The 7,317-nt window shown below is 38.7% G+C and overlaps 1 long non-coding RNA gene across 1 annotated transcript in view; it reads left to right on the top strand.

Moving 5' to 3' along the window:
* LOC136828528 (uncharacterized) overlaps positions 1-7,308 on the top strand; it is a 12,005-nt gene extending 4,697 nt beyond the window's left edge. The window contains exon 3 of the long non-coding RNA XR_010850086.1: positions 7,131-7,308. This is a non-coding gene — a long non-coding RNA (uncharacterized lncRNA). The remainder of the gene's footprint in view (positions 1-7,130) is intronic.
* Positions 7,309-7,317: the final 9 nt, after the last annotated feature.

Genomic DNA, 7,317 nt, shown 5'->3' with positions numbered 1-7,317 from the left:
GCTGAGTTCAGGGTATATTCTGCCGTAGATCTCCAGTAATCGTCCTAACCTTGACTTCTTAGAGCATTGATAGTTTAATTCAACCAAAAGACATCTTAATTACCTTAGCGTTGTTAGTTTCTCCTTATGAATTTGAAGATTGTCATGTAGGTTCTTACGTTTGTGTTAGGATAATGCTTTGAGGATACTGATTTCCAGATTTTTAATCGGCCACAAATGTAAGGGAATAGCCTTAGTATCTAGGTTTGTCAGTCCTTTCACACAATGTGAAGATTGTCAAGTTGTTTATCCATCTATTCTTGAATGATTCACAAGTCAGGTCAGCGTGGAAGCACTTAAATTTAAGATTTGTTGGCTTCGACCTTTCTGAAGTAAACCTTCTATGAGTCTTTTTACTAAACAGTCCACCTCAAGACTCATGCAGGCAGTGGTTTGTAGTTTCTGATCAGTTCTGTGGTGATAAATTCGCTTTCAAAATCGTTAGGCTTTAGGCTTCGATGTTGGCCAAGGTCGAAACTATAGAGTATCGTCGGATTGGGGTTTATTATCCAATGACTAATGACATGATGATTTCATTGTAGTAACAATTACAGCAGATAAAAATCAACAAATTAAGTTTTTTTTTTAATCATGAGATATTAATGAACTTGGAAGTTTACAATCGGATAGGTGTACTTTCCAGTTTTATAAGTGGATTGTTTTTGTTACCTCGAGAAATTTTTTTTTATGGAACTTAGGACTCTTAAGTTAACGAAATGTGTGTGGTTATTTCTTGAGGTTTAATTTCTTGTCTTTGAAACCATGTTTTGTTCTAGAGTCATTAATGGATGTATGCAATCATAATGATAGTCAAGAGAGGGATGGCCTTCATAAGATTCTCTCACTGAATAGATGTATTCTACCAAAGTTTATAACTTAACGATGAAGTAAGAATGTGCAAGTTGTGGATTTAATGAAACCTGATCTTTAAATAAAAGGTTTTACCTGTTCACTTTTGTGCCTTGTTGTTCCGCTTTGTGTGCCCTTATGTAAGATCATAATTTTTATGAATTGTGTACAATATGGCTGAATGTTTTTGAGTTCTGTCTTCATTATCTGCTGGGGTACTGTCATTCATCACTATAACATTTTGGGTGCAGTTCTCTCGTAGATTTGTTTCATGTCCACCTACCTTAGTCTTGTGCACTTCTGCCTGAGTGCTCATCTGGTCTAGGTACTTGTCTATGGACTTCCTCCATATTGTTCTGCGCCGCCATAATTTCCTGTTGATTCCATACTTTCTATTTTAATGACCAAGTACACACTCTTTCCAAATCATCTCCATCTTTAGAAATCTCAGGCTGTTTTCCAGTCACTTCCTGGTCTACCGGCAATTTTATTCCACCCATCTGTATTTTATTTTCTGGAGGTTTGATTTTAGACTGTCATTTGTTTCTGTAAATCCACCATTCCACCAAATCAATATTGATACCCGCACACCCATTGTCATCAGGTGTGGCAAGACATTCAAATGTTAAAATCCAGTAGTAGCAAAGCTGATAAATATAGCAAACTGTCAAAAGGCCCTTGTAACTGGTCTAAATTAGGTCGATAAATAAGCATTAGACATTTGTTAGATTTATTGCTCTTGGTGTTGACAGACCCACTGATATTTTGGCATTTCGATCGTAGACACTGGTGGGTTGAATATCATAGGTTTGTTAAATTTGCCTTCCTCGGCTTTTTAAAACTTACTTTTGACTGCAAAACTTAATCTCCCCCACCTCTCTCTCTCTCTCTCTCTCTCTCTCTCTCTCTCTCTCTCTCTCTCTCTCTCTCTCTCTCTCTCTCTCTCAGCTGCGCTGAATGAACCTGCATAACTTTATTAGAATATATTAGTGTAAAAGCAGTAAAAATGAAGCCTGTAGTACCGATTACAAGTTAACTTCCTTTTTAGCATTTTGGCGTTCTCATTTTCTGTGTTTTCACTCCGTATAAAAGTGACATTTTCCCTTGTCTAGCACGCAGCAAAATATTAGCATTTTCCTTATTAGCCAGTGTTCTAAGTCATATTCAGATGCAAAGTCCCTTTAGTTCATATATTCGTGTTAAAGCCTTGATGTAACGACGAGTATTGAGTCCCAACAAGGAAAGCAGTAAAACTTGATTGACTGTCCTTTTCTGGCATAGGCTTAATAGTACTATTGGTGTGAAAATTACCATGTACAATGCTGAGTCATCTGTGGTAGTTCAGGTTCAGCTTAGTGTTTATTTGTAAACGGCTTCATTCTTTTAATCGAAATTCCCCCTCCCCCTTCCCCCTCTCTCTCTCTTTTTGTTATTAGATTCTGGGATTTGAAATCGGATTTGAAGGTTGCTTTTGAAACTTATATTTTAGTCTCCATTAAGATTAAAAGTACACATTTCTATCTGGTATGAAGAATTGTCAGTTGTAATATCTGTCGTTCTTGCGCCCCTCCTGTTCATTTCCCATTTTCATTCCTGGTTGTGTTACGGCGTTGCTGGCAGTCCGTACTTCTATCGAAGGGGCCGTTTCTTGTCTGCAGATTGATTGATGTCATACGGGTACAAATAAGGTGTGTAGTTGTTCATGAGGGTTCCAGAAGTTCTTCCGACTAGTCCCTCTCTTCCCCCATGGGTGGGCCAAATAGAATATTAAAATTGTCAAGGTGCTTATACCTTGACTGATTGGTCGTCATTACTTTGGTGTAACAAGGTGTCTGCACATTTCAGTCCCCATAACATCCACTATATAGACAAGGCTCATTTTGTTGACAGCAGCTTACAGATTTCTCTCTCTCTCTCTCTCTCTCTCTCTCTCTCTCTCTCTCTCTCTCTCTCTCTCTCTCTCTCCTGTTAAGATAGTTACTACAGTTGCATTGCCTCGCTCTCTCTCTCTCTCTCTCTCTCTCTCTCTCTCTCTCTCTCTCTCTCTCTCTCTCTCTCTCCTGTTGAGATAGTTACTACAGTTGGATTGCCCAGCATTTTTGACGTTGTATATTTCACCCCTTCTCAACCCCCATTCCTATCGGAGATGAACTTGGACTTGAAGGGCATCGGGAGCGGCACTATTATTCTCAGCAACCTCAAAAACTATGGGTTAGAAACTAATATCTGTCGTTTTTGACATTTTATTTTTCACCCCTTCTCACCCCTGCTTCCTATCAGGGTTGAATTTGGACTTGAAGGGCATCGGAATGTCACAATTCATCTCAGTGACCTCGAAAACTATGGATTAGACACTAATATTTGTCGTTTTTGGTTATTTTTGTCACCCCGTTCCCACCCCACCCCTTCCTAAGGGCTGAAGTTGGGCTTAAAGGGCGCTGGGAGTGTGAATATTCATCTCAGCAACCTCGAAAACTATTGGTTAGACACTAATATCTGTCATTTTCGTTTATTTTTACATGTCACCCCCTTCCCACCCACTTCTCACCCTCCCCCTTCCTATCGGAGCTGAACTTGGGCTTAAAGGGCATTGGGAGTGTCACTATTCATCTCGGCGACGTCGAAAACTACGAATTAGACACTATTATCTGCCGTTTTCAGTTATTTTTACATGTCACCCCCTTCTCACACCCCCTTCCTACCCTCCTTCCTATTGGACTGAATTTGGACTTAAAGGGCATCGGGAGTTTCACTATTCATCTCAGCGATCTCGAAAACTATATGATTACACTAATATCTGTCGTTTTCGATTATTTTTACTGATTACCCCCTTCCCACACCGCCGCCTCTGGCGCCAGTGATGTCTTACCCCCACAGTATTCTTTCCCAGGCAGTAAGTCATTGTGTATACCAAGTTTGGTTGAAATTGTTCAATGCTTTTCAGAATGTATGTGGAACATACATACACACTTACATACAAACATCCATCCAGCTATTATATATATAGATATTTGTAACTTCCGCTCGTTAAGCAACTTAATGAGCAGTCTTCCGTTGCTTCCTGGTGTTTGCTCACACCTGGAATCATACTTAAGATGGTATATGGTAATCTGATGGTGATAGGAGCCTCTTGACTATATCGTTTCTCAGTTTTTATATGGGATGGATTAGAACATGCTTTTCGGGTTAAGGGCACAGTTTTTATCGTGAGGTTATATTTACATGGACTAGTTAATGATTACATCTTTTCTTTCACTTACACCAGCTGTTCAGGATTCCCCGACCATATTTCCAGTAGAGTCGTTGAAGCGTGTTTGCAATGGTAGTGTATATTTTGTACTCATTTAATTCAAAACTACACATCTGATTTAGTTTTGGTTGTGCATTTCCAAGGCATTCCGTGTAAATGGGTTTTTAAAAATTCCCGTAGACTGAAGTGCTATTTCTGAGCTTGGAAGGAAATGTAAGATTGGCGTATTAAGGTCTTTGGATAGCGTTTCAACATTCCAATCGAAAACCCGATTGACCTAATGTAAATTCAAATTTTCAGCTTTTAAATTATCGTAACCGGCTAGTCTGGCAATCGGACATTTCTCTCTCTCTCTCTCTCTCTCTCTCTCTCTCTCTCTCTCTCTCTCTCTCTCTCTCTCTCTCTCTCATATGTATATCTTAAAACTTCGTTTTTTGTCCTTCAGTTGAATTAGGCAAGTCTTCTACTAAGGGATTCAGAGCCAATGAAACAGTTTTTCGGCAACATCTTTTTTATCAAAGCATTGGATAAAGGTGAACGTTGGCAAGGGCGTATTTTATAACCCTACCTAATTTTTTTGCAAGTATTATTTAGTACCTAAGTTCAGCAGTTCTGGTACTTATCAGAGTAAAGTGTTTATCCTATGCCAAAGCCATCAAAATCGCAGGTGAGGGTTTTGAACACAATGGTGACGTTAACCTATGACATCATGAGGCTTCATCCACAGTGATGAGAAGTTTACATATGGGTAAAACATTTCTTCACTGTGGCTCTGCCAACTTGCCGATGACATATTCACTAACTGATATAAGTACCCATCCTAGGCTTCACCTATATCAATGATGGGGAGCAGGATTTGTCATCGTCCCCTTGATTGCATTATCACTCAATAAATTATTATTATTTTTATTATTTTGTGGAAGTTTCATTGCAACTTCCATAGCAGTTGTTGGGACTAAGTTGTTGGCTTGGAATTCTTCCATTTTCTTGATATTCGTATTGTTTCTACTTAGCTAATAATTCAATATATGTAATTCATCAACATGAACCAGTCTATAGCTCATTTGTTAGATCTACATCTATTCAGGGCGGGAATACAAAAAGACAATCCGTTTTGTTTTACCTCAGGTTTCGACACTATAGCCTTCTATTTGCTGTAGTAAGAGATGAGTGTTGCCGGGTAACTATTACCCACTATAGAAATAATTACCTATTCACGCTATAGCAAATCTTGCCACGGGTCTTCTCGCTTGTATACAAAGTGGCAAGCCGTGGCACAAATGGAGTCTTGCAACCACGATGACAATTCCATATCCTGCTGGTCATTATCGAATTCACCTGTTTGTGACTTCCTACCTACCTGGTGGATGGGCGGAGCCTCATGACATCATATTACGTTTACGTCACGAATGGTTTTAGGATTCTTGTCCGTGATTTTCTCGGTTCCGTCATCGGCGCCTTCATTTTACTCTATAAATATCAAAACTATCGAACTTAAGTACCAAATAATACTTGCAAAAATTAGGTAGGGTTATAAAATATACACTTGCCAACTTTCACCTTCATCCGATGCTTTGATAAAAAGGCGCTGCCGAAAAACCATGTTTCATCGGCTCTGAATCCCTTAGTAGCCGAAATCAATTCTTTATTAGTAGTAACACTGAACTCTGTAACTTGCTAGAGGTTTGTTTGCTTTGCGGTCTCATTGACACACGGTATGCATTAGTGCTAAGGGTTGTTGTAAGTTTATAGTTATTGCATTGTTGCAAGTTTCCTGTGCATTTTTGCAATCTTTCAGGCTCAAATACTTCAGATACATAGGAAACTGGCTCGTAGGTTTTTGTAACCATTTTGATGAAGTCTCAACGAAATGGCTACTGGAGATGAAGTCTCAGCGAAATGGCTACTCGATTTTTGATAAATTTCCACGAAAGCTCTTTCTCTTTGCTTTTTAATATTTCTAGCCAGTTATATGTTTCAAACTGAAGTGTTAATTTTGGAATTGGGTTGATTTTTGATGCAGTTTGTTCGAGAATTTAGTAGAATGCAACACGGTCGTTTAAATGTATTCAGATGTTTCATTAAGCAGAAAGTAGAAAGTCTTATAAGGCGTTTTTATTCAAGCAAGTAGTTAAGGGGTTATGTGGAGCACCAGTTTGCCGCTTTACCTTGTATTTGCATTGCTGTTGCGATGGAACTGCAACAGCAAATCTTGTATTTTTTTTTTATTTATTTCATCCAAAACTGTCTGATCTGTTGTACAACTGTAAGGTATTCATTGCAAATGATTTTGAATGAAATTAGTGACACTGATTTTTGATATCTCAACTTGGAGTAGGCGACGAAGTTGATGCATCTTATAGGCTTGAGTATTTATCTGGGGAGTCTTACTCAGTGTGATAACTTAGCTAATACGTCGAAACTTAGATACTGTGTTTGGTTGGTTTGAGTGTTTTCCGTTTTGGAGGCACTTATATTAGTCCCTCACTTGTGGATTTTTTTTTTTTTTTAGCTCAAGGGAGCTTTTCAACGTACGTGTGCATGTGTGAATGCATGTGTATGTTAAAGTTTCATATTTTGAGCTTTGAACGCTTTCCTTCAGAAGTGGTTGTTTCATATGAATACTTTCCTTCAGAAGTGCTTGCTTGATAAAATTATACTTGTCATTTCGACGTAATTATGAAATTTGAACTAAGGTCTTAATACACTTAAAGGCTCGATGAAGATTTGTCTGTCATGCCTGTCATTCCTATTTCCGTTTTTGTACTAGTTACACTCCCATTCCTGTCCCAGTTCTTGTACCACTTCCACTCCCATTCCCTGCTGAGGAAGACAGCTGCAGTCAGTCCTCGTCGAGCCTTGAACTGCATTTTCAACAAGGGATCAAGGTTGAATACACAATCCTCTTTCTTTAAGCCTAAAATTAAATTTAAGCTTTAAAATTTCTAAGCACATAAAAAAGTGCACCATTTAATACAACTTTATTTTACAGGTTAAGAATCGTTAGGACTGATCAACGTGAAAGCAGCTCAGAAGATTCAGGAATATCGCCGGACAACAGATCCACGAATGTAGAAGTTAGGGACTGACCAACGTGAGAAGAGCTCAGAAGATTCAAGTTAGGGACTTTTCAACGTGAGAAGAGCTCAGAAGATTCAAGTTAGGGACTGATCAACTGA

The sequence above is a fragment of the Macrobrachium rosenbergii genome, chromosome 43 (assembly GCF_040412425.1).
Source record: "Macrobrachium rosenbergii isolate ZJJX-2024 chromosome 43, ASM4041242v1, whole genome shotgun sequence".
Lineage (NCBI taxonomy): Eukaryota > Metazoa > Arthropoda > Malacostraca > Decapoda > Palaemonidae > Macrobrachium > Macrobrachium rosenbergii.
This window is presented reverse-complemented; position numbering and strand designations above follow the sequence as displayed.